The sequence below is a fragment of the Myripristis murdjan genome, chromosome 11 (genome assembly GCF_902150065.1).
Source record: "Myripristis murdjan chromosome 11, fMyrMur1.1, whole genome shotgun sequence".
Taxonomy (NCBI): Eukaryota; Metazoa; Chordata; class Actinopteri; order Holocentriformes; family Holocentridae; genus Myripristis; species Myripristis murdjan.
This window is the reverse complement of record NC_043990.1, coordinates 25,199,661-25,226,990: the sequence shown is the minus strand read 5'-3', so window position 1 is coordinate 25,226,990 and position 27,330 is coordinate 25,199,661. Positions and strand designations below refer to the sequence as shown.

Genomic DNA, 27,330 nt, shown 5'->3' with positions numbered 1-27,330 from the left:
CCTAAATGACTAAGGGCTGATGAGAGATGATCATTACGTGCTGCAGTGGCTGATTAAGAAGTTGATCGTCCTCAAAACCCCTCTGCCTCACTTTTCTCCTCTTAAATCCATGACAGTGTGACCTGTCTCAGAAGGAACGTGTGCACCAGTGCTGTTCCAGGCAGTGCTGTGATTAGGAGAACTCTCATTAGGAACGTGTCATTTTTGATTTTCTGTTGAGGTGCTGGTTAGAGGGGCCAGCTGTCTGTTAGATGAGCAGCCCAACTTGGTCTGGAGAGACCCCCGCCAGTGAGTCATCCTCAACCTTTGGAGTTAATAAAACCTTCCCACAGCTTTCCCAAGTTCTGTGAGGTGTGACGAACTATGGCTGATGTCTGGCTCAGATGGTAAATTTCTCTCTCTCTCTCTCTCTCTCTCTCTCTCTCTCTCTCTCTCCCTGTGTGTGTGTGTGTGTGTGTGTGTGTATGTGTGTCTCTGTCTCTCTCTCTCTTTGTATGTGTGTGTGTGTGTGTGTGTGTGTGTGTGTGTGTGTGTGTGTGTACTGGCTGATAGCCAGTAACCCCCAACTGGGCTGTCCCATCAACAGCAATTTTCACCGAATGTCCAATGAGTGACTCAGATCTCAAGCTTCTCATCCTCCTGATATTTGTGTGTGTGTGTGTGATGACAAATATCATAGCCTAACCTTAGGTCCAATAAAATGATTGTAAACTTACTACATAGTACCATAGACACACTATTACAGTTTCCTAGCAGTACTATAATATGTTGTGATATGGTGATTTTTGATTAGAGAGAGGGAGAGTGGCGCGTGCGCGACCCCTATGCAAGCCATGTCTCCCAACCAACGTCAACAGAACAAATGCGTAGTGCAATGAAATACTTTATTACAAACACAGCATGGTGCGCCGTAATTCCTATTTTATGTAGAGAGATACATCTGTTCTTGGGAGGAAGAGAGAGAGAGAGAGAGAGAGAGAGAGAGAGAGAGAGAGAGAGAGAGAGGAGGGAGGAGGGGGTGGGAGGGCTGTGCGCCACTACGTTGCCAATAGGCGCAGCGCTATCTAATTAAACCCCCACCACGTAATCCCAGCGACACCATCCCCCCTGTTTAAATCCACTCCACCGGCGCAAACCGTTGAAACCCACTGTCCTCCGCTGCTATCCCGTCCCGTCCCATCCCGGCCCCGTGGAGGAGAGGAAACGCCGCCACCGCACCGCAGCACTCTCTCTGCTGCCCGCTTATCCGCACGGTAACATGGTTTGCAAGGCTGGGCTGCAGTAGCCAAGGGCCAGCCAGCCATCCAGCAAGCCAGCCAGCCAGTCAGTCAGTCCGTCGGTGCGCGCGTGTGTGTGAGTGTATATGTGTGTGTGTGCGTGTGTATGTGTGTGAGTGTGCTGTAAGAAGCAGCAGCGGCCAGCCGGACAGCTCCTTCAGCCCAGGCGCCGTATCCAGCAGGAGCACCGGGCGGGACGCATCCGGAGCTCACCGAGCATCGCTGCATCTTCTCCCCCGGCCCTCCTGCCCACCGGCCCCGCTGATTCGGAGCAGGGATCCCCCCCTACCCCACCCCCTCTTCCTCCTCACCACCACTACCATCTCTGTCGGATCGGGTAAGAAAGATAACGCCACAACCCAGTCGATATATGCATTTTGCGAACGTAGCACTTGAAATATCCTCTCCGTGACATTTCGTGCAAGAATCCTCTCGTTTGGTAGCGGTGAAGCCGGATGCGGATGGCTTCTCGCACAGCGACGCGGCCGCTTTTGTTTATCCGGAAACGGTGCGTGTTGCCTCGGCGAAATAAATCGCGGAGGAAGGACAATACACGTTAGGTCTAATGTCTTTTATTTGTTTCCAGTAAAGCAAGAAATTTCTTTTTTTTTTGCGCATCCTCCACTGGGTCATCCTTGTAGCATGCATCATGGAGGGCTTTCATCAGTGTATGAGTAGAATAAAAGAAAAGGCTGAAAACTATCTTGCGTGGCCATAAGATAGCTGTAACATTTTTTTTTTTTTTTTTTTTTTTTAATGAATGATCTTAACGCACTTTACATGGGACAGGGTTGAGTGGATGGATGCGCGTGGTGGTGCTCAGTATCCGTCACCTCTTATCTGTCTTGAGCTTCATTCAACTCAAGGGAGAGAGAGAGAGAGAGAGAGAGAGAGAGAGAGAGAGAGAGAGAGAGAGATCTAATATATATTATTTTAGCCTTTTCTTTGGTTCGATTAATTTCTGCCTCAGGAAAAAAAAAAAAAAAAAACATCACTCTAATACTCCAATAGAAAACTTATAAAGTGTCTCCAGTGCATAATACTGGGCTTAAACTGTCCTCTAATGTGCTTTAATGTATTTGGTGTAGCCCTGTGAAACATTCCTACAGACATTTGAAGTAATGTGTGCGTTATTCCAATAATGTATTTATAGTGACATTTCCCACTTCATGGTGTTTTTATTCTTTGGAATTTCTTAGCCTGTGTTCTATTCTGTTTTTCTTACCCACTTCAGCTTTCTGCTCGCCTCTGTTAAAGTTTTGCTGTGGTAGTAGACTGTACTGTACCTATGAAAGTGATGACATGATTACTGTAAAATATGGAAACTCAATGATCCTCGGGTGGAGAGTGGGCCAGAGTTCTTTGCTGGAAGGGCAAGGTTCGTGACATTCCAACCTGGCCATTTCACTGCGCTGTGTTATAGCATCATAATAGCCTGCTTAGCCAATCAATATGGCTCTGTTGCATCACTGGGCATGTTCAGTTAGGCTATGTCCTGTCCTGTTAAACTCACTTGTCTCTGCATGTCATGTATCATATAAAATATGGGTTTCATCATTTCATCCATATCGTAAGTGAGTGAGCATTATTTATGGAGCATCTCTTGCCGGTAGTCAGCGGTGTTGTAGTTGCAGGGGGTTGAGTGTCCCCCAGGTGATCATCATGCATTATCATCTGTTATTAAGGTCCTATCTTAATGAAGAGAGGAGGTGGGAGTTATCCTGATAGGATCTCTGTGTCCTCCTGCCCTGAGGTGCCAGTCCTGCCTATTCCTGAATTTGGGCCTGCTATTTAAAGACTAGTATGATAGACTTGCCCATTCTATCAATTTGCTTCCCTAAATGCCACACAGCCGCTGCATGCCTTCGCTATAATCCTCTCCTATTCATCTAGTTTCTGTGTCAGCCTTGGCATTAGGCATCAGGAAATGAAAGAAAGGATTTTGTGCAGGAATTCACCTGTCATTCACTCAGAACATTCAAAGGAGCCATTTGCAGATGAGTGGCAGTTATGGGGTCTAAAGGCACTGTGGTCATTCTCTACTTGTCATTAAAGGGCCTAATAAAGAAAAGAGTAATGAGAGTGCCAATAATGTGCCCATTATCGGATCTGACCTAAGGTTAATGGGAGTGATGCAGGCAGGTCCCCAACAAATTGATTGTTATTTGGTGATCATTTTGCAAGGAGACCCGCCCAGCTTGGGCAGCGTGCAGTCTACCGTGGGCCGACTCTTGCTGCTGTTACTGGTTAGAGGCAGTGTTAAGCTTGCATGTGCTAATGCCAGAGTAGTTGTTACATAAGAAGATAAATGGGTGCTGGAGCGGCTGCATCACTCTCTCAGTCACTCAGTCTCACACACACATACACACAGCCTGCACCAAGACACACACACACACACACACACACACACACACACACACACACACACACACACACACCTAACTTGCATATATGCACACACGAGCTGGAGATCTGAGCCCTCAGGTGCTGTTTATTTAGCAAATGATGGATGTCACAGTCAAGGTGTGTTTCAATGAGCCAGGTAATTTGCCATGCAGAGTGAGAGAGAGAGGGAAAGAGGGAAAGAGAGAGATTAGGAACTGATTCTTAAGTGAGAGAGACTTATGAATTTTCATAAAGCCTTTCATTATCTGACTCTTTCAAATGGCTATTTCAGGCCCTTTGTGCACACTGTATGCCTTTCCTCAGTCTATGCTTCAAGTCTCAAGTTGTATAAGAAGTGGCAGCGATGGTCATATAGGTGTCCATCATGCCATACGACACCGCCAGAAATTCACAAGATGCCCCTGACTGCATGTATGCTTGGAATATATTAGCATTGTAAATCGCCTGAAAGTCACTTTGAATTACGGTTCCTGTCTGTTAACATGGGAGGCAGGTCAGTGGCGGGTCAAGGATGGCGGGATAGAAACACACACTCACACTCGGGCCCAGTTTGGCTCACCATCTTGGAGGCTTTCCATGGCACTATATCTTCCAGGGAGATAAATGCGACCTTTGGACCCGCTGCTAGGAGACCTTGGGTGGGCTGGTGTGGCCCGCAGGCCTTCGGTTGGCTCACCTCACCCTGCAGCGGCCTGCTGTTTGTAAATCTTCCAGCGGGGTGATGGATGCGCACGGCCGGATGGGTGTTTCTCTAAGGAGGGAAACTCTGAGGAGTTTATGGAAAATAGAGAGAGAGAAGAGTCATTAAGAGAAGGGCATCAGAGATAGCCGTAAACATTAGTGTCAGTTGAAAATGGCTCTGTGGCCTAGTGGGCCTGGTGGTGTAACACAGTAATGGGCAGGAAATGGTAATGCTATCCTTTCCAGGTTAGGCCCACATTACGTGTGTAGTGCTGTGTTATAATTACCAAATACTGAACCATGCACTCATGTGCCATTATCACCATGACCATAATGATGATGACTCCTGCTAGGTGGCTTATGTACTCGCTGCAGGTGTGTGATCTGTACCTCCTCTATTTACTGTATTTGCCAACTGTAGTTACTTCATTGCTTCCCATATATTGATTATACTTGGGCAGCCTGCCTAGAACATGAACAGCAGTCCGACTCAGTAAACTTTTGTTTTATTTATTTCCAGCGCTGCAGTGTACTAGGCTCCAAGCTGGTGTTTCTGGCCGGTGCAGTTGTCGAAAAAGTTGTGAAAGCATGCTCGTGAACCACAGTAAGCATAATTCAGCGTGTCCGTGAGACAGTGCATGGAGCACTGAATAGAGAGTCAAATTTCAAATGTAACCTGCACAGTATATTGAGAACATAAGCCATGTGCAAATAGCCGCGTGCTATATCTGCCTCGCCGTAATCAGAAAAGCAATAAAGTGGAACATTCCAAGTCGTGCTTTGTCTCTCATGCTGTGCAAGTCCTGTCTGCATGGCTGTGTTTGCATATGCCGGGGGAGGGGATGTGTTAGATGTGGCCTGCATGGGTTGACACGAGGTCCGTGTTTCCCATGCATGCTGCCGAGCCTATAATCTACCCTGATCCTGCTGGGAGGGGCATCTCCTGCCTGTAAGCCAGCCAGGCTGCCGCTGATAAGGCCCATGATAAAGCAGAGAGAGAGAGAGAGAGACAGAGAGAGAAAGGCTGCTCAGTTGGAGGTGGAGGGCGTGATGCAAAACCCAAATGAGAGGCACTTAGCCTGGTCCTTGAGCAGACTGTCTTCTCCAACCAGTCCGAAGCGATGCTTTGATGCGGCCGACAGCTCAGAGTCAGTAATGACCGCATGGGTTTTGTCCTCATTAGAGCATCCTTCCCTCATGAACCGAGCTATCACCCGGCATGTTGGTCTGTTGTTGTTTGGCTAAGCACAGTGGCTCCTCTTTATGAGCGGGCTGATCTCTGCCACTGCTGGCTTTTGATGATGAAGGAGTTGGTGAAGTTAACAATGAAAAAGATCACTTTAAAGAAGTAAAGTCAGCAAGGCTCGGGCACTCTGCTCTTTATCATCAGTGAATCCAGTGAAAAGAGGCGGTGGTGCGATGGAGTATTTCGAAGGACGTAGTGTATAATTTTTACTCTTGCATCAACAATAAGAGTATTAGTAACAAACAATAAGGAATGGATTGCAAATTGCTTTAACGGTCAAATAAAAGCAAAAATAAAATCAAGAAGGCACCACAAAGGACCCCAAACAAACACAAACAGAAGGTAGAAACAATTTAATAGCTAAGAAAGGATGTAAAAGCATCGTGGAAGAACAACATGAAGAAGTTAAAAGAAGAGATTTAACAAAATGACAGCGATTCTGCTTTTTCTCCTCGTTTCCTCTCCTCCGGCCATTAGGAGGCTGAAAAAGCAGCCAATTATTCCCAGAGCTCGGCGTGTGGTTGGGCTCCTGAACTCGGGTGTGTGCGCTTTTGCACAAAAGGGCCAACAAGCTCTCAAACCGATGAAGCAGGGAGTGCAGGCTCCACACGCAGTCCTCTGTTGCCCCTGTCTAGAGTGTCCGCCTCTTTTCTCCCCTTCCTCTTTTGCTTCAATCTAGCCGACCCTCTTCTGTCATCCATCTGTCATTGCTCTTCCAGAAACGAGGACCACTTCTGTGCTTCATCTCGCTTCTTGAGGGTATTTTTTCCTCCATCGCTCCCCCCTCAATCATCTGATCCCACCCTTGCCCCTCTTCAATTCCACTTCCTTCATAGCATTTCTCAGTCTCTCTTCCTCTCCTTCCAAAAGGCTTGCTGAGGAATTAAAAAAAGAAGCAGCTATAGTAAATCAAGCCTTTTGCTCTTAAAGTAGGGATAACAAAAATTTCCTCTGCTCTGGTGGCTTTCCCCCCGACATTCGACTCCTCAAGGGTTTCTCTCAATTTAGATGTCTCTCTAACGGCCGAGCAGAATATGTGGACTCACCACCAGCTGTGTCACCATCTTAGTCACGCAAATCTAAGCAAATAGGTGAAATGTTTTTGAAGAGAGGACAGAATCGCTGCCCTGAAAGGCACGAGGTACAATGCTCTTGGTGGGAAAAAAAAAAAAAAAAAAAAAAAGGCAAGCCGATTTCATACCATGACAGCATCAATTAAGCCCAGCATTTTCTCCCGGCAGCCTTTCACAGGCTTCTCTGGGCAATAATAGACGGCCAATCAGAAATAGAAAAATCGATCTGGCGCCGGCTGGCTTGGATGCATTTACAAGCAGCCGTAATGACTGCAGACTCATTTCTCCGGCTGCTGGTGAAATCACATTGCAACCTTTTCTGTGGAGCTGTGAGCAGAAGATCAACAATATACTGTGGACCCTGTTCAATTAAATCTGCAACCCGGCTCTCGGGCCACAGAATGACACCAATATAATGTGAACTAGTGTCAGGTTTATTTGACATATACTGCTTTCTTTATTTAAGGATATAAATCTGATTTTTTTTTTTTTACTTAAAATAAAAGTAAAATAAAATATACCTCATCCAATTTTTTCCACAGCCTTGGATAAGAGCTTATAAAAGCTTATCTGGGTTATGGCCTGTTAACAGAATATAGTGTTTACATGCAGCAGCTCATTAGCAGCATCCTTGTGTATCCTGAATATTAAGGGGCTTATAGACTGGATGTGAATGTAACAAACGACAGGGACAGCCCTGCTGCTTACCAGGCTGTAAAGTGTTCAGAGAGCTGTGCTGCTGCGCAAGCTGTCACTCTCTGCAGCGGAGAGATGAGTTGTATCTGTGTTGTTGCTTACACGTTAGACAGAGAGAGAAAAAAAAAAAGCAGATGGAGGATGAGAGAGACGTGGAGAAGTGAAGGGAAAGGAGGGACAGACGAGTCAGGAGGGAGGAAAGTACAGATTCTGTGTCCATCTCTGGCTATGACATACACTTTTGATCATCCTTTTACCTGAAGGTGATCTTACTAGTGCTCAAATCATTAGTCAGTTAGTTGGCTAGTTGATAACAGAAAATTTAAGTCATTGCAAATTGGATTGTTGAATTGTTTTAGTCATTTGTCAAGTAAAAATGCCAAACATCTGTTGATTCCAGCGTCAATAAGATCAAGATGCCAAGATTTGCTTCTTTTTCTCCATTCTTTTCAGTGTAAAATGAATACTTGGACTCTCGTAACCTCTGATAAGCATTTGTCATTATTTTTGACACATTATAGACTAAAAAATTAAGCAATAAATGCAAAAAATAATCATTAGAATCACTTTATCAACCATAATAAACCATTAATAGTAGTTACAGTGCTAAATGTCAGCTCTCTTGCTCTCTACTGATCAGATGCCGTCGTTCCTTCAAGGGAAAATACAGTAATGATAGGCTGGCTAATTTATATTGGCAACTGAATGTAAGCAGACACAGCTCATGGCACACAGGCATACACAGAAGCACTGCTCCTACAGAAATGTGATTTCGTGGAATATGCATGCCCATGTATAGGCACATAGCCCAGATGTCCTTGTGTCTCTGCGACATTGTTGAAACTCATTTGCATGCAAAGGAGCCTGCGCGAGATTAAAATCACATTCATGGCATGGTAAAGGTTTTGAAAAGATGTTCAAAATGACACCTTTTTCTTACACTTTTAATTCCATCCTGCTCAATAAAGAGCCTCGTCGATTAATAGAAAATGATTTTTACCACTCTGTGGCAAAATTTCACGAAGGAGTAAAGTGCTGGGGCAGCTGGATGTGGTGACTGAAGAGGACAAGAGTGGAGCAGCGAGTGGGAAGAGGGCTTGGTTACGAACCAGGGCGGATGTGCGCATCTTGCTCGGTATCAGCAGAGCGACGTGTGAACTCCACAGCCGAGCCTGCGGGAGATAATGCGGGGCGGATGTGGAGCGGCAGCCGAGGAAAAACCGCGAGCGAGCGAAGGAGTTGTCTGAACGCGTGATCTTTCCAGCCGAGCCCAGAGGAGGCCCTCCTCACCAGCAGCGTGCCGTACGAGGCCAAGCGTTGCATTGTGGGATGCCTCCGTCGGCGCGACATGATCGCTAGTGAAGGGGAAATTCTCGCTGAGTTGGCCGTTTGCCTTCCTGACAAAAAGTGGGGTGCGTGCGGGTATTTTTAGACGCCTTCTCTCTCGTCGTCACCAGTGCAGGAAATAGGAGAGCGAGGCGGCGAGAGTGTGGCAAGTCGACATGGCATACTTTTCCAATCACCCCAGCCTCCTTTTCCTGAAGCATGAGATTTAGGTTGTTTCCCAAGCTTTTTTCCACCTCCCAGCATTCCATATGCTGCATGCCTCTGCCTTATTTGGGAATTTGGGGCCTTTTGAGTTACGCACTGTATGTATGTTTTAGACATTGCGTTCCCTCTCATGATATCCCCCCACATGTGCAGTTCCACTGTTAAAATACCATCAAGTCCTCTGACTTTTTTGGGATTGGGTTTTCGAGTCAAGCATCTGCACATATGAGGATATGCCGTCAACTGGGTTTAATCAGGAAATAAATGCAGCGGGATGAGAGTTAGATTTGTGAGAATGCAAAGTGGAGTTTAAAATCCTCTTTATGTAAGGAAGTACATTAGAGAGCGATGTCCTTTAATGTGATGACTTTTAGGCAAGAGCTCCCCTGGCTCCCCCCGCTCTCCCTGGTTTTCTAACCACTTTTAATACAGAGATACGCATCAGACCCCGAATCGCTGTAATCTCCAAAATGTAAAAGATCCGAGGGGGTTTTATCTTGGTGTTTTTCACAGGATACATGATAACAAGGACAACAGGACTTGACCTACAGGGCAGAAGGAGCGCTGTAAAAGAGCGAGGGGGGGCGGCAAACGTCTTCATTCAGCGTCGCTGCAAAGAGCGTCGCGGAGAATATGGAGTCGCACAACACACCTACACGCAACACGGTGTAAACACAAAATGTGGCGAAATCTAAATTATTATTCATTCAGCGCGCTCGTGTGGTGAGTCACACCCTCTGAAGGATGTGTGATCAGTGGGTGTTTGCATGTGTGAGGGAAACATCACCGATGGCAAGATGCATGTGTGTGTGTGTGTGTGTGTGTGTGTGTGTGTTTTGTTTTGTTTTGTTTTTTTTTATTTAAGAAAATACCTTGGATTTGTGCAAGAGAGAGTGGATGAATGAGAAAAAAAAAGAGCCAGTAGGAGAAAAAAACAGAGAGAGGAAGACAAAACGTGAATGCCAGAGGGGGTCGTAACCTTGTCATCAGTGTGTGTGCCAGCAAGCAGCTGGAAAAGACTGATGCCCCCCCGCCCACTCAACTCAACGCACACACACACACACACACACATGCATCCCACCCCCGCCTTTCCCATCTGCCCTTCACACCCCCACCACTCCTCTTCCCACCTCACACAATCATAGTTCCTCATCCTCTTGTTATCTCTCTCTCGAAACACCGCTCTCCTCCTCTCCTCTCGTCCTCTATCATCCGGTTGTTTTTTTTTGTTTTTTTTTTGGGTTTCTTTTTTTAAATTCGTCCCCCCTTCTTCTGCTCGCCCTCTCTGTCCACTCTCGCTGAGCTACTACGCACACGCACTCCTCCCTCCCTGCCTCCCTGCCTCGCCACCCCTTTTCCAAAACGGTGATTGTTATCCAGCATCAATTCACTAAACCCTAAGCTATGGCAAAGGCCCCGCATCTAATTTTATTTTTCCATAAAAACTTCAAAATCCACTTATACTGACTAAATGTCTGGGGATAAAGTGGAGCAATCACTGATGAGATGTGTTTTTTCGTCACTGTAATGAAATATTATGCTTACATCACCAAACTACCGGCTTAGAGCGAATATTGCTACTGAATTCTCCAGTGATGTGATTTTATTCGAAGATATGGCCTCCGAATAGACAATTTTCGCCTCATCATTCCTCTGCATTGTAATGATCAAGTCTCGAATATGGACTCTCTTTGGGTAAAAGCTCATGTCTATCTTTTTTTTTTTTTCTTTTTTTTCTCACTGCTAGTGCAGTTCTCCTTGACCTGGATAGCCGAGCTAGTCGCCCCCAGCAACAAATGAAGGAAGTTGATGCTGGTAGAATAATTACCATCCTCATCTAGGGAAGTGTGTCCCTGCGGTGTGTGTGCGTGTGCTTGCAGATGGGTGTGTGTGTGAAGCAAGCACGTGGCCACGAGTGTCTTTCGGGCTCTTGCCGCTGTGCCAGTGCGGCACGTTGCTCTGGGACGTGAGCTAAAATACACACTTTCGGTGCCTCGAAAGCCCTTCACCCTGGAGGCCTCTCTCAGTGAGGGATGTCCCTTTTTTTAGAGCCCGCAGAGAGCTCAGAAAGCGGCACAATGACTAACCCTTTCAGCGCACGTGGCGCGACTCTCTTCCTGAGCAACTCGATACTGTAGGCAACTTGAAAGGAGAGAGGTTTGATTCAGTGTCCTGTTTAACTTGCCCTTACGGGATAATTTTACACCGGAGCTACAACTAAACCAAAGCCCACACTTTCAAACTCGCCTCACAGATACATGCGAGCACATTGTGCAAATTGGACTCTAGAGCCTTTCAAAGCGTGATCCATATTTTGAGTGAGCTCCAATCTTGACATCAATACATTTCAATCATCCACATCATTTGCTCTCTTGGACAGCCTCCGTTTTCGAGTTGGGTTAAATAAGGCCGCGCTGTGAATTGATGCTTGTTGCAGAGTCTGTAGTCCATAACGTTACCGTTCCTTATGCCACTTCCATATCAGTTATCAAGGCAATGTTAATTACACGGACTTCTCAATCTGTAGTCACACACATACTTAATGGATGATTGTGGGCCTGCTAACTAGCTCCTGGCAATAAGGCCGCGGTGTGTTAGATCTCGTTAAACTCGAGTGCTAGTGTGTCAGTAGGCATTCCAAAGTTACAGACTGACCGTTCTCAGCTTCGAGTGCGCCTCCTTTCATGTCTTATCTGAGCAGATCGGCCGGGCGGCTAAATTAGGATGCCATGAGAGCACTCCGTAGCTCCAGCACAGCACGAATGGAGGACCTGAACACACTTCTGGGCAGTTTAGTAACAAGGCGAAGGGCCAGAGGGCCGGGTTTTGGCTGTCCCTTTGCCAGTGTGCCTTGGCAAGAGCAGGACAGAGAGATCTAGAGCAGCGATACCAGGGGAGCTCAGGCTGCAGCGAGTGGGGCCCGTGGCATTTAGCAAAGATCAACGGCTGTTAAAAACGACAAACCGACACCGGAGACGGTTTACAGGAGAGGGGAGGTAGATGGAGGAGAAGGGAGAGAAAAAGGAGATGCTAAATGAAAGGATAGGGAAGATTGGTGTTGTGTGTCAGCAGATCGATTGCAGCCAAGGATAGAACTAGATCAGGATTCTCCTTCACCTCGGTGACAGGAATAGCTGCGCTTCTGATCCCCTGGGAGGAATCTGTGAATGCTATAGATTTAGGGGTCAGTTTCACAGACACCGAGTCAATTCTTCTTTCAATGCAAATATCTCCTGGAAAATCATTTTGGTCTAGGAATAGGCATATTGCATTTCTGCAAAACCAGCCATATGAGTCCCTTGTGATAACAACTAATGTCCAGCTGAGAATTTGTGATTTGTCAGCTTCTGGCCTCTCATCAGGCGTTATTAAACCTCATAATGGTGCACAATAGCAAAGGTAGTGTTACTCAGTGTTTTACACTTTGCATGCTGTGGCCGTGCATGTCACCAGTGAGAAGTGGTCTAATAATCTTCCTATAATCCTTAGTTCATCCACAGGATTATCTGCCAGCTATACTGTTGCCATACTGCAGGGTGGATGCTGGCATGGGACTAAATGAATTTACAGTAGGTGTCAGATTATGGGTTTGGTTGGATGATAGAAGGACTCTGGTGTGTCTGAGCATTGTACCTGTTCTGATGCTTCAGATTCACTGTATGGCTGCTGCATCGAAGCACAATTCATTATGTAATGAAGTAAATCTTTTTGTGTGTGTGTGCATGTAAGCTTCTGCAAATAGAATATTCCTCCGCACAAAATGTTCAAGCTTACGTGGGAAGAATCCAAGATATTAAAGCGCTTTCGCAGGGTTCCCACGCATCCCGGAAAACCTGGAGATGACTTCTTATCCCGCTCATAGCAAACACCTGGAAGTTGGAAAACCGATTAAATGTCCTGGAGATATTTGGAAAATCCCAGAAAATTAGAGATTGACTGAGAACACGTATTCAAATTCAAATTCAGTGCCCACTCATAACCCCCTGTCATGTTTTGGCGTTCTGCGCTGTTGCATGTATGGAAGCCCAAACTGGTCAAAAACACGCAAAAGTGACACTCTGATCAATGCAGTGTTTGCACATAAACACATTGTTTGCCCGTTGTCAACATGTTTGCATGCTGTTGACATGTTCAGCTTCTTTCTTTTTTTTTTTTTTTTTTACACATAAACAACACAATTTTAAGCTTTTCGGGCACTTTATTAATTTCGAATATTTCTCATGTACATATGTGCACACAATATGTGCACAGTGTCCAAAACTAACTTTCTGGCTCATCTGCCAATGGCAAGCAAACTGAGAAAATTTACCAGCCCAAATATTTGTTACCAGCCATAAAACTGCATCATCCATTATTTACATACTGTGCTTTTGAGCTTCATATTTTATTTATTTTATGTCTGTGACTTTTCTCTTTGCCTTCATGTTTTCTTTCTGATGGCTTAGGACCAGAAATGTGTCGCCACATCTCTGATAACATGTAACACATACGTTTCTGACGGCAAAAACATACAGACATGATGTGGAAAGGACCAAAGAGTAAGCAGCTTGGATTTAATTGGCTGATGTCATGATTTATTAACCCACCAAACCCCAAAAGTTACCCACATTCGGCTGGTAAATGGGGTTTATTTTGGACCCTGCATTTATGCAAATCCTCGAAAAATTCTGGAAAATTATTTCTTTTGAAGAGTGGGACCCCTGTTTAATACGTCCCACTTTGATGTCTCAGAATGAATACTTACAGTTGTGATAGAGTTCGGCAGTGTTTTATAACACATAGTTAGTCTTCCGTCTGGCCCGGTTCAACCTAACAAGCCCCCTGATCTCGCAGCTCATAGCTTTGCCCAGCTGTACTGAATCCATGGATGTGAAGTGAGGGCGAGCTGCAGAGGGCTGTGACCATCTGTTATAACTTCCTGACAATGGCCAGGATTAACTTAAAGACAATAACAGAGGAGATGTCTTAAAATGCCTCTTTACTGAGGATGTGCAGTGGAAGAACTGGACTGTGACTAGCTCAGCTGCTGAGGCCGAGTTGCCTCCAAGCAGGAGAGGAGCTAACTTGTGTCTGCATCTCGCCCCGTGGGGGTGTTCTCTGGTACACTGCTGCTGATATAATAAGCTGTCTGGGTGGAGGACCATGATTTGGCTTGTCAGCAGCCTGGCCCTCTGTCTTGGCTGTGCCCAGTATGAAGCAGACACTATGGATTTTCATATATTATTATGCTCAGACCCCAGCGCTAGAATTACACACTCGCTAAAGGTCACCGCGCTGCAGAGAGCAGATACTGAGACAAAAACAGATGGAGGGAGGGCAGCGAGGGAGGAGGACATGTAATGTGGCATTAATTATCCATCACAGTGTTGCTCTTGTTTACTTTAATCCTTCCTTTCCCTTTCTTTGAAACCAGAGGTTTTCAAACATCGTCATTCCTTGAACCCCTAAATTGACCTTGATTAAACCCCGGGCCCCCACTTTTGCCTGGTGGACCCTGATATGAAAAAGATCATTTGATTTTTATTTAATTGTGTTCATTATTTAATTGTAAAGTGGAATGTTACTTTCTTGTATTTTAACTATTTAAATGATTGAAAATTAACCATTTGAAACATGATTTCTTGGATCAGATTTCTAGACTGTTCCTCATTCCTTGCGGTGTCCAAATCCCACTTTGAAAACCACATTTTTTCCCCCCTCTCTCATCTTTGCATTTTCCTTCTCCCTCCTTCCGAGCAAAGACCTCCCTGCCCACATTATCCAACCCACTACGCACCAAACATCTCCATGCATCCCTACCCTCTGTCATCCTCGCATATTGTGTAATCAACAAATGGAACAGGTCGCCTCTCTTTGATGCACCAACTGTCCAGGCATTCGGCTTGTCATCTCCCGAAACCTGGCCCATTCCACACACACACACACACACACACACACACACATACACACACATACGGCGCGCTACAGTAGAGAGGCTGGTACATCATCCCCTGCTGTAAATGCATGGACAGATGTAGCTCTGACCTTCGCCGTATGCCGGAGAACACAAGAGCGTCTCTCCGCAGCAACTCCAAAACAGAGTGTTCGGAGGATGGACGCCTCTACGGCGTATTAGCACATTAAGCTGCGGCGTGTCTTGGCCATTAACCCAACTAAATAAAGAAATAAGGGGGAAATGACTACAGCTGCCTCGGCGCTGCTTGCTCTTTTTCTCTTTGCGGCTGCCGACCTCGCTCTGTTAATGTGCACTTTATTCATTTGCATGCATGAAATTGCTGGTGTTAGAGAGGAAATGGCATGTGTAGGATTGGATTTCTGTGTGTTTGTGTGGTGTGTGCGTTCGCGCCTCGTCATAGTTCAATTCCCCAGGTCCTATGAAGATATGTTAAAATTATGCATTCACTGTTTGTCGTGCAGTAAAGAAAGGTGAGACTCAGATGCATATTGCATTGCATCTGTCATTGACTTAGTTAAAAAAAAATTCTCATCCTTATGCAGATCCTCAGTGTGAATTTGCACTTATTACATGGAAGTGTCCAGTCGCAATTAGCATAGAAATGCAATTATGGCTCTTCTGTGTGGAGAGAAGGAAGCGGGATGGCAGCTGTGAAACTGAACTGGTTAATAAACACTTGCTGTCTGTGCAGTGAATTTTCTGTTCCGGCTGTGAAGACGAGCTTCCCTGTGTAAATATTTCATAAGGTGTGGCTGTGAGGAGGCTTTGCACAAAGTCCCACTCACTGACAGAAAAAAAAAAAGAGGCAAAATTCAAAGTGAATGTGCTCTTTTTCCGGGTGGAATTGTAGCTTATGCACTGTATCTTCACTGTACCTCATGTGGAGCGAATAAAGACAAAGTGTATATGTGCATAATCCTGTTAGATGTTTCCTTTTATGAAAAATTAAGCGGCAAAAGAGGATTTTGTGGTCGAGGACGTCTTAAAAGAAAAAGATAAAAAAGATGCAGTGGTTCAGAAGACAGCTGTATCCTGTGGATTGTTGGACAACAGCAGTATGGAGCTCCCACACACGCGACCTGGGGCTCATCGTGTCTCTTGATGGACACAGACCATCACTTTACCACTTTAGCCAAGAGAAAATCATGGCTCTGTGGTGAGCAGGCATGACGATGTCTCGGTCTCAGGGAAATGAAATCACTGCCCAGTGCCAAGAAAGCTATTATCACTAACTGCCTTATAGTCCGTGGTGATGCGTGTGGGAATAGCTTTACCTGCATGAGTCACCGGCCCTTAAATAGTTGTGGATTTAATATGCATAGAATTGATCTGCCTTTTCCTGCTGGGGGCCCAGGCAGCTGAAGCAAGCAATGAATATGTGTCAGCATTTGGCAGTCATGTTGTCATAACACTAAAAATGTCTGGACACGTCACATGTACAGGTTTAATTTTGCGTGCAGGGGTAATGGAGTGTTACAGTCTGTAGTCCTAAAATCTGGCCTGGCGTCACCGGAGCAATTCGCAAATTAGTCTAAAACTTCCCAATTAACTTTCGATTTCCAAGAGCTTGGGTAGACCTGCAACCAATCAGAGCGATGAAACTGACAGAAATAAAATACAAAGTCCATTTTATTTAATACTGTCGCGATAGACTGGCAGCTAGCTAGGGACTTGAACACAGAAGGAGCAACATTGACAACACAATAAAATGTTGTAGTTTGTTTTAGCCTAATGGCAGCTTTGGGCCTTTACGAATTGTCTAAGTATCATAAACCTTTTGTGGCAGAGATTATTTGCTTAAATTTTTTAAATGTGAGGGAGAAAATCATTGGAAATCTTGCTGAGGCAACCCATGGTTGAAGTAATGTCCGACAAAATGATGACATGACTCTATTTCATGTACAAGTATGGCATTATTTTGGCCAATGAAGAGCCAGAAAGTCCATTTCATTTCCGTATTGGAGTTCTTGGAGGCGTGCCACTGTCTTGTGATTTGTACCTGTCACTACGAACCACCAGATGTCTTCAAGTACACACTCGTTTCCACTGACAGAGTCATAAAAATTATGTCACTGTGCTAGTCCGTGACTCACTAATACAGGGATTAAAGACATTTACAGGCTCTACTATGATCTGTACATGACATTATGTCTGTACGTGTGACGTGTTCTGGCGTTTTTAGTGTTATGGACACCCATCCACTCCTCAGTCCTCAGTCATGTAGACATGGGACAGTGATGTCTGGAATGCAGGACATTATTCCCTGTCTTTGTGGTCTTTGTGGCCCTGGCCCAGATGGAAATATCCTTGACCTCCAGTGGACATGTTAAAATGAGGCCAGTCGTCCCCTAAATGGAGGTCTGGCTTCTTTAAAAGAGGTCTAGCTCTGTGGCCTCATTGTGCCAGGAAGAGGTGGAGTGAGTGGGGAGGGTTCAAACTCCACTAGGCCCTTACACACACTGATTGGCCCGACTGGTTAAATTTTCCCAGAAATTCTTAAGGCGACATGAAACGAACTTCCTCGGTGGAGGCTGAGGTGGGGAAGAGGTTCAGAATTCCATTTCGGCAAATGGTACGGCTCTATGGCGTCTTAGGTAAGGGTACAAGACAGGCGCGTTCTGACATTCAGCTCTTGCCTCATGCAGCTTTAACAAGTCGTTTAAACGTTGGGTCTTAAATCTTAAGACAAATGATGACAAAATATGCCATGGAAGTGGAAGCGTTTCTTGCTTTCATCTTGTGAAACTTCTTGTCTCCGCATTTTTCTTGAATCCTTTTCTCGGTACGAGCTGAGCCGCCTGCCTTATTTCGCCCTGGTACAAGATATTAACTCTGCTTGCTCTTTGAGAATCATTAAAACAAGTGAAACTGCATGGGAGGCGAGTGGAAATATCGCTGCCTGTTTGCAAAATTAGTCACTGGTAGGACAAATATGGCTTTTGAAGACTGAATATGAGACTAAACGGTTTATTGAAGACGTGCATATTTGCTCCTCGTGTGTGTGTTGTGTGTGTGTGTGTGCCTTTGGAGATGTGGGCTTAGAGTCTGCGCTGTTGTTATCCATTATTCAATATGTTCATAAGCGGAGGATACACACATAAAAAAGTAAATCCTTCTGCAGTTCTCTCAGCGTGATTGCGATAATCTCCCGAATATCATTTCCCCCACCATTAATAATATTATTTCTCCATGCCTTCCATCAGAAAAAGACATCTCTGGTTTAGTCTCATCTCTGTCCCTTTTTTTCCCTCTTCTGTCTGCTTTTTCTCTTTTTCTTCCATACGCTTTGTAAGCCTATGCCTTGTGTGACCTTAAAACGTTGCTTCATCACAGTCTCCTCTTTCCTCCTTGGATTCTCTTCCCGGCCAAATCACCAGTGGCTCGAAGTCTTTATACAGCAGTTGATATTTTGAACTCTGGGAGAAGCAGAGGTAGGAAGGACTGCAGGGCAAACTGGTAGCCTCACTACCTTACCGTTTATTGTGCGTGTGTGTGTGTGTGTGTGCGTGTGTGTGCGCGTGTCTCCATACATGTGTGAGTGCACGTGTTCCCTGCTTGACAGAGAGCTATTACAAAGCTCTGGACATGCTCTGAAAATTCTCTCACCACGGCAGGATGGAGTGCCACACCAAGGACCAGGCCTCATTCTTATTTTTAACCACTCCATTATCATCTTTCCTCCGACACTTCTCTCTTTCTCTTCTCCTCAGCTGTGTCATCCGTCTCTTCATCCATCACTCGCGTGCCCTCTCCGTGCGCTCTCCATCACCTTTTGAGTCACCGTGACGAGCTCCTTCTCAATAAATCACCACCACATTAGTATGAGGCATTAGTGGACGTCAGTGTAAGCACCATACACAAATGAGACCATCACTAAGAACCATGGTCTGTCTTACTTGTTTGCAGAAAGTATCCAAATATATCACAGTTAATATGAAAATGACACACTAGGGCATAGGTCGGCAATTAGCGGCCCCCGGGCCACATGTGGCCCGCAAGCAAAAACATCTGGCCCGTGAGATTGTTTGAACTAGAGAATTATACTTTTTAAAAATCAGACTGACAGTCTCAAAAAAGCTCTTTATTTGGAAACTTCATTTTTCAGAACAGAAACATTTCAATCGATCTAAATATTATTTGTTATTATTTGTTATATCTGGATACGAGGGTGAATAAGCGCATCAGCGAGGTGCAGCGTGGGCACTTAACATGCAAAAACAAATGACGGCAGCGGACAGCGCCTGGTGCTGAAATTCCAGTAGTCTCTAAAACACAAGTTGTCGCTCAAACAATGGACATTGGCAGTGAATGGCTTGTTGTGCTTTGCGAGCACCCAGGACGCTTTTAGAGATGCGCTAGTTACCTTCTGTTGGGATGTGAGACCTCGCACCAAGATCCTGTTGCTGTGTGCATAAGCACCTTTCAGGGCTTCGATCTTGCGCTTTCGTGCCTCTGTCTTCTGAGGGAACGCAACCTTGAAGTTAGCATGCTTCGTTTCGTGGTGCCGTCTAATATTGTATTCTTTGCATACTGAGACAACTTCATTACAGATCAGGCAGGTGGGCTTTGCATTAATAAAACTGGGCAGGATGAATGCATAGTTCTCTGTCCATTCATCATGAAAGATCCTGTTTTCACTGCTAACTTTTCTCTTTAGATTTTTTGATAGTGCCATTTTTTCGCAGCTAACAGCAACACATGGAAATGTGTGTGTGGGGTGGTTGTTGTTGTTGTTTTTTAACAAACGTGCAGATAATTAATAGCGCCCCCAATGGCCAGTCAGCAAATTTAACCTACACCAGCCAGCTTGAATGTCTCAGTACGTCTGTTCTGTCATTTCACGAGCGCCTATCATTTTCATCCTCCCCTATTAATTCAATAAATTAGCCATTGTTTTGGTTGTGGCCCGCCATGTAATGGCTTGGAAAAAATCTGGCCCGAGGCCAAACTTAATTGCCGACCCCTGCACTAGGGTTTGGTGATAATGACAAAATCTTTGACCAAATACCGTCATACTGATACTGTGACAATATTGTAGGGATGACTATTGGTGTTTTAGACATTTATACATAAGATTTGTGATAAACAAACATTAGCAATTTGATTATGACAGCCAAGCAGGTAGAGGCATGTGACACAACAGTGAGAACAGTCTAGTCAGTTCAGAAAATTGCATCCCTACTGCTATGCAGCCTTTAAAGCCAGATAAAGAAAGCACTATATTCCATTATGTAAAATCCCACACAATGTGCAGGCTTATATTACAACATCAATGCATTGCCTAGCCCAGTGATAAACAAGACATATGGTTAAAATGCTACCTGACAGTGTTATTGATTGTTGCGGTGTCACGTGAGCTTTCACGGCATCTTGTCCACAAAATGTTTTCATCCCAGGTAGCATTTAACGAGCCAAAATACCGTTCATTTTGATTTATCTGTGCATTATCAGCACCTGTGGGGAATAAACCCGACGCACGCCGCGCCTTCATCACGACGCCGTGCATGTTTAATGGAAGGATGCAGCCGTGACAGACTCCCTCATTTGAAATGGATGAACCTCTACTGGGGAATAACACACTCATCACCGTAAGTGATGCCGGTGTCTCCATCTCTTCGTTTCTCTCTGTGTTCCATTAGCTGAGAGAAATGACAAGCAGCAAACTTCAGAGAGAACAATCTGACAGAGCGAGAGAGAGAGAGGGGGGGAGAGAGCGGGCGAAGAATTCACAAATGTGATTTGACGGAGAGAACGTGAAAGGTCACCGGGGCTGAAGTTGCAGAAAAAGAAAAGCCAATTGTTGAGCGCTTTTTACAAGAAATTATGAAGAGGAGGGGGGTATGGATGAGGTATAAGCTGCTCGGCATCTCAGGTGGCCTCTCAGATTGCTGCTCTTTCAGAAACCACAGGAGACGGGAGGACAAAAACACTTGAGTGAAGCGCACACACACACACACTCACACACACACTCACACAAAAATCAATGGTGCCTGTCGTCTTTTTCATCTGCCGCTTTTTCACATGGCACCAGCTCTGTCTGCTTTGTTCCAGTGCTGCATGAGACTTCAACAACCCGCCTCCTCTTCCCTTTCTGTTCTCCCTTCTCTTCAATCCTCTCGCTTTCTATTCTCGCTCTCCCCCCATCACTCTGCCTCCCTAATGACTGAGCTGTTGGCAGGCGAGATGAAGGAGGCATTTTCTCTTATGAGCACATTAAACAGTCAAGAAAGAGATGGGCTTTCTGCAATGCTGAACTGGACTTGGATTTGTTTGTCTCTCTGACTCTCTCTCTCTCTCTCTCTCTCTCTCTCTCTCTCTCTCTCGGTGACTTTCACTCTCTTTCTCACTTACATTCCAGTGTCCTTTTCACTCTCCTCATCTCTGTCTTCTCTCCGTGACTCTCTCTGTCCTCTAGTGTACTGCAAACAGGCTGAAATGTCTACATACCTAAGTAACTGCCCTTTTTGCATTAAAAAAAAAAAAAAATAGATATTGGCCAGTTAGTGTCACCAACCTCTGATATGAGGGAGTCTTCTCTCCATTGTGATGTGGGAGGATTTTACCCAACAGTCTGTGAAACCTGACTCATCTTGCCTTAAGGAGCTGCTGGCCCACCTAAGAGAATTTTTTAAGTCTAAGTTTCAATGGAGAGTTTAAAGGATACTAAGGTTTCTCAACCCCATCAACCCAAACCTGAAAACTGTATATAGCAACCTCACTAGCTTTTGTGATGAGAAACTCGCCACTCTGCTGCAGCTTCTTGCCAGCCTTCAGTAAAGTCTGACCGGGCGCTCGTTTTCGGCCTCAGAAAACATTCGAAATGTTCTCTTTTGAAAACGGGAAATTAGCAGCACAGGAACATACCCGATGAAATTGTCCACCCCCAAAAAAAGTGGCCAGCAGTGCTTTCTATCAGATTGTATAGGACACATTTGATGCATCCACAACATTCTGCTGCTAATCAGGGCAACGCTGCTTTCACCTGAACTCGGAATTTCCGTCTTGTGAATTTCCGTCTTGTGGCAACATTGCCTCCACGATGTTAACTCAGGAAAAAAATAAATGCTCACATGAAGAAGAAAGTGGAAAATACCAGAAAGGAAAAGCATTCATTTTTCCTGAGTTGACACCATGAACACAATTTGCAAGATATAAATTCCGAGGTCTAAGTTCAGTGTGGATGTATACAAGGCAGTGTATTATCATTAGTAAATGTATTATCATAATGTATAGCATTTGTTATAGTGCATTTTTGTGCATAAATGCATAAAACTTGTTCGAAACCACCATTTGCAGGGGCGCCGTGGTAGCTCACTGGATAAGAGCGCATACCACTTGTTAAGGCTGATCATGGGTTTGAATCTGACCTCAGGTCATTTGCTGCGTGTCATCCCCTCTCACTCTCCCCTGCCTTCCCTGTCTCTCTACTGTGACTGCCAAATAAAGCAGAAGCTGAAAAATAATCTGTACAAAAAAAAGCACCATTTGCGTTCATGTTTAGACAATTTCAAGGCGTATTTGACTGTTCTGTGAGATTTCAGCTTTCAAAAGGGACGTGTGTAATATCTTTTTCCTGTCGCAAAGTGGTCAGTTTCTCACCACTAAAGCGCGCAGTGAAGTTGCGCTTTCAAGTGTCATCTGATCTGTGTGAATGCTGTTTGAGGGCCCTTTTCACTCTGACAGGAATAGAATTCTGAGAGGGAAAATAGCACAAATGATCCGCTCTTGGTGGCTTCAGTCCAAAAATATCAGCATCCGTCTTCAAAAACCCACCTAGGTGGAATCGCAGCATCTTCTCTGTGTAGATAGTCTATAACCACACCTCGCCAGCACCATCCATCCCCACGCAGGAGCCTGTCTTTATCTCCTCTTCTCCCTAATGCGCTCCATCACTTCACTCCACTCGGTCTCTCTCTCTGCCAGCTCCTCTCGTCCTTCGATCTCGCTCCCTCTCTTTCGGTCTCTTTGTCACCTCCGCTCGCCTGCACCGCTCCTGGCTTTCATCTTATCTCGCTTGTATGTCTGCCACTCTTATCTGTCTCCCTCTTTCTATTCCTCTGCCATCAGCCCAGATGTTGCTGACCCATTTAGGGGCTCTGGGCCAGATGTTCAGGGGCAATGTATGAGTTTGTGTGTGTGTGTGTGTGTGTGTGTGTGTGTGTTGACTGACGACAGAGCTGGACGGGAGCCAGCAAGCAGTGGGTGCAGTGGACTGGAGAGACGGATTAGTGTTTCATGCCTCGGGATGGAGGGATGAACGATGGAGGGATGGAATGAAGGGATTGCAACTCGAGTTTGGGGGCTGAGAGGGCGATTAAAACTAGCGCGGTTGGCCGGGACAGGAACGTGGCATTTTCCCTGTTTAATATCGCTCAGATGAAGAAAGAGGCTTGGAGTTGAGCAATCACAGGTCATGACCTGGGTTAAGGAGAAAAAAGGAGGGAGAAACAGGGAGAGAGTGGTAGAAACGTCACACTGTTAGAGTGAGATTTGTTGTGTGGTTGGTTTTCCAGTTTGTCTTGATCAGTCTCTGGGTTTTGGCCCCCTACAGCATTTTAGAGCCTCTTGTGGGACTGTCAGGTGGCGTAGCACACCCTCTGTGGTGGCCATGTTGGAGGTCCTCAGTTCTTGGGCCTCCACCACATAGGAAGGAAGGTAGAGCTTGGACAGATTCCCATCAATGCAACTTGCGAGTGTTCACATCAGTAATGAAGTAAAATAAGTGAACAGGAGAGTAAAGAAAGTTTTTTTTATTATTTATTTATTCATTTATTTTTTTTGACAGTTAACATAGCTGACATTGACATGACTAGACATACATGACATAAGGTTGACAGATACACAGTGTAAAAAAAAAACAAAAACAAAAAAACAACAAACAAGAACCAAAAACCAAAACAGAAAGAGATAATAAAATAACAGTACATGTTCACTTCTATTGTGTGTGTGTGTGAGTGTGTGTGTGTATTCGGATGGTTAAATGAGATGCCCTTGTATGTATTGATAAAGAGTGTTACCGATAATAATATTGATAATAATAATATTAACCACAATAAAATAGTACTAACAATAATATTGATTAATAATACTGATACAATAAAAATTACTAATTATAATAATATTAGTAATAATAATACTAGTAGCGATACTAGTTTATACATAATAGTGATAAGTATGTTTCAGCAACAAAACCACAAAGAAAGGTAGACGAATAAGTAGATATACAAATAGTAATATTAACAATGATGATAAAACGAAACAATACAGAAAAAAGAAATTTTACAGTCTCATGCATATGTATGTATGTGTGATATTAATAATAATAACAACGGCAGTACTTACTAATATATATTTATATGATATAAAACACACATCTGTACAATATCCATGGGGCGAGAGGAGGGCAGGAGAGTAAAGAAAGTTAATGTCACAATTCCTCAGGTACATCAAAAGGTAACGCTACTAAACCAGTAATTGAACAAAATGTGCTCAGTGTCATGGCATGAAGAGGTGTGTGTTGTTTAAAAAAGCATGCATGATAAAAGTTTTAGTGTGTTGATTCCTGACTTGACTGCAAAGGCAGTGGCTGGCTTGCTCTGGGCCGAAAAAGTGGGGATGAGCTGTCGGCTTGTTGTATTTCTGCTTTGCTTTAAAGGCAAAATTTCAAACAAACCATTTTTTTTTATCAATTACTGCCACATGGGAGCAGGCATGCCCTTTAGAAATTTTGAAAGAACTTTAATCAAGGATAAAACTTCACCCTTCAACAGGCCAATTCACAGTGTCACTCCAAAGAGGCACTCCAACACTGGTTTGGAAGCATGACAAGTTGACAGGTTTATTCATTTAAAAAGTGACAGCAGACGTTAATAAATGTTGTAAAAGTGCCAGTTTAGCAATTTCGGGCAATCTTCAGCTGTAGCCCCTGGACAATGATGGCGTAAAAGAACATAATTTGGCACATAGCACACAAATAGCACATGGAAGACACTGCACAAACAGCATCACATGGACAGAGGCACACAAGATAGCGTCTCCATAGTTTCTTGGACTGACTGTTTTGATGTTTTCTCCACATCAACAAACCCACCAGTGGGCCTTCAGAGTTTATAATAACTTCGCTAAAGAAACGTCTGTCTGATGAGCACTTTAGAAGTGGATGAAATACGTAATATTTCAGCTTTCTTAGCCAGACCAAGGTAGAGATCATAGAAATGGAGTGAGTAGAACCGACATCGTATAGGGAAATTCTAATGTGGCCAGTGAACCTCCTCACAGTTTGGTGGATCTCTCTCTAGCCATTTTTACACTGCAAAAACGCAAAATCTTACCAAGATTATTTGTCTTATTTCAAGTCAAAAATGTCTTATTTCTAGTCAAAATATCTCATTACACTTAAATAAGACATGATCACCTCAGAGGTAAATTGTTTTTAGACAATTTTCACTTGTTTCAAGTGAAAATTCACTTGAAACAAGTGAAAATTCACTTGAAACAAGTGAAAATTTGCTTGTTTCTTTGGCAAAATTTGCCAGTGGAAAAAGTGAAAATTCACTTGAAATAAGTGAAAATTAGCTGGAAACAAGAAACAAATTTTGCCAATGAAACAAGCAAATTTTCACTTGTTTCAAGCAAATTTTCACTTGAAACAAGAGACAATTGTCTAAAAACAAGTTATTTCTGAGGTGATCATGTCTTATTTTAAGTGTAATGAGATTTTTTTTTTGACTAGGAATAAGACATTTTTGACTTGAATTAAGACAAATAATCTTGGTAAGATTTTGAGTTTTTGCAGTGTACATACTGATTCTGGAAACCTGCTGTAACAAAGACCCGACTTTACACCAACTTTTTTTTTTTTTTTTTCCCACATTGAACCAAACAGTGTGTGACTTTACAGAGCATCCTGGCGTTGCGGAAGCAGAGGTGTGACCTGTACACAACAGCGCCGGCCGGGAGAGCTGTCCTGCCAGCTGGCCCTTTTACACAGATGTTGATTAGACTCTGTGCCGTAACACCGGAACGACAGTCCCCCCCCCCCGTTCCGCGTTCGTACCTTTTACACAACATGAGTAATGGTGCAACACTGTGGCCTTGAACAGGCGGTGTAAAATGGGCTTCTGTCACTGTGTGTGCAGCTCAGCAGGTTAAAGGCAACGCACGGGATTAATTAACATCATTGGCGTGCTGCAAAAGTTCTTTCAAAATGACTGGAAGCTAATTCGCAGCCCATCTCAGGTTAACTTCATAAGTGATTCGATGTGAGCTAAGTTACCATCCTAATTAGCAGCAGCATCATAAACAAAGTTGTTGACTAATGTTCTGGCAAAGTCAACAACGTATACCAGGCAACTCCTCCAAAAACTTTTTTGAATCAAAATAAGGAGCAAGGTTATTTTCACAAGTCTTTTATTCATTTTCTTGTGAAAACCAACCAAAAGGCCTGCGTCAGAAACCAAAGGTCTACTCGTTCAATTTCTGTAGTAGAGAGTCTGCTGCTCTCTGCCTGTGTGCCTTGCTTTCGGGTTTTCTACAGATTTTGTGCATTGTGTGTGCTCGCAAGATTATGTCATTTCTCTCCGTTATCATTTTTGTTATGACTGAGCATAGAGCTATCTGAGCATACACAGACAGATGAGGCATTAGTCGCTGTAATGAGGCTATAGAGAGTCTTTATCTTTCCCATTAAATCTCATCCCCTCTTCCAAGCCTTGCTTTTGATTCACACGTGCACACACACACACAAACACACACGCACACGCACTCTCAAACACACCATCACAAGCATAATCACAAGCACACACAGTTTGTTTTGTGCCTGTGTTCGCCAAATGACAATTGGAGAGTGTGGGTGTTTGTTATTAGCCTAATTACTGCAGGTACTGGTGTGTATGTGTGTGTGTGTGTGTGCATGTGTGTGTATGTATGCGTGTGTGTGTGTGCTGCAAACAGTCGCTGGTGACACAGTTATTGCACTCAGACCATTCTCTGCCTGCTCGACTAAAACAAACAAATTACAGGTTTATAGTGAGATCCACTGATTTCCCTTATTGCGTTTCCAGGGTTGCAGGCAGATAACTGGGCTGCATAACTCGAGCCAGTCTGTGCCAGTGCCGCTCAATTGATTTCAGATGCTGTGCAGCGGGGTGGGGAGCAACACATTACCATTAACAAAATATTCACATTTGAATAAAAAGCTCATATTAAACTCAGTGCACCACTTTACCTGTAACAGCATACACCTGGCTCCCTTTTACATCAGGCATTAACATCTGATCACCCTAAGCACGTCTTTGGCCACATTTACAACAAAGTAGAAACCCCCATCTGCACATAAATACACTTGAACACACAGATCCAAGAGGGAAACACTGGCAGACAGCTTGTATAATCACATTTTTATTTTATCTGATTTCTTTAACCTTTAAGTGTCATTGAGATACC

At 44.3% G+C, this 27,330-nt stretch overlaps 1 protein-coding gene across 1 annotated transcript in view; it reads left to right on the top strand.

The window, feature by feature from the left end:
- The first annotated feature begins 1,125 nt into the window (after nucleotides 1-1,125).
- The window catches only part of LOC115368419 (hippocalcin-like protein 1), a 36,142-nt gene continuing 9,937 nt past the window's right edge, over nucleotides 1,126-27,330 (top strand). The window contains exon 1 of the mRNA XM_030064534.1: nucleotides 1,126-1,614. The gene's annotated coding sequence lies outside the window, so the exon portion shown is untranslated. The remainder of the gene's footprint in view (nucleotides 1,615-27,330) is intronic.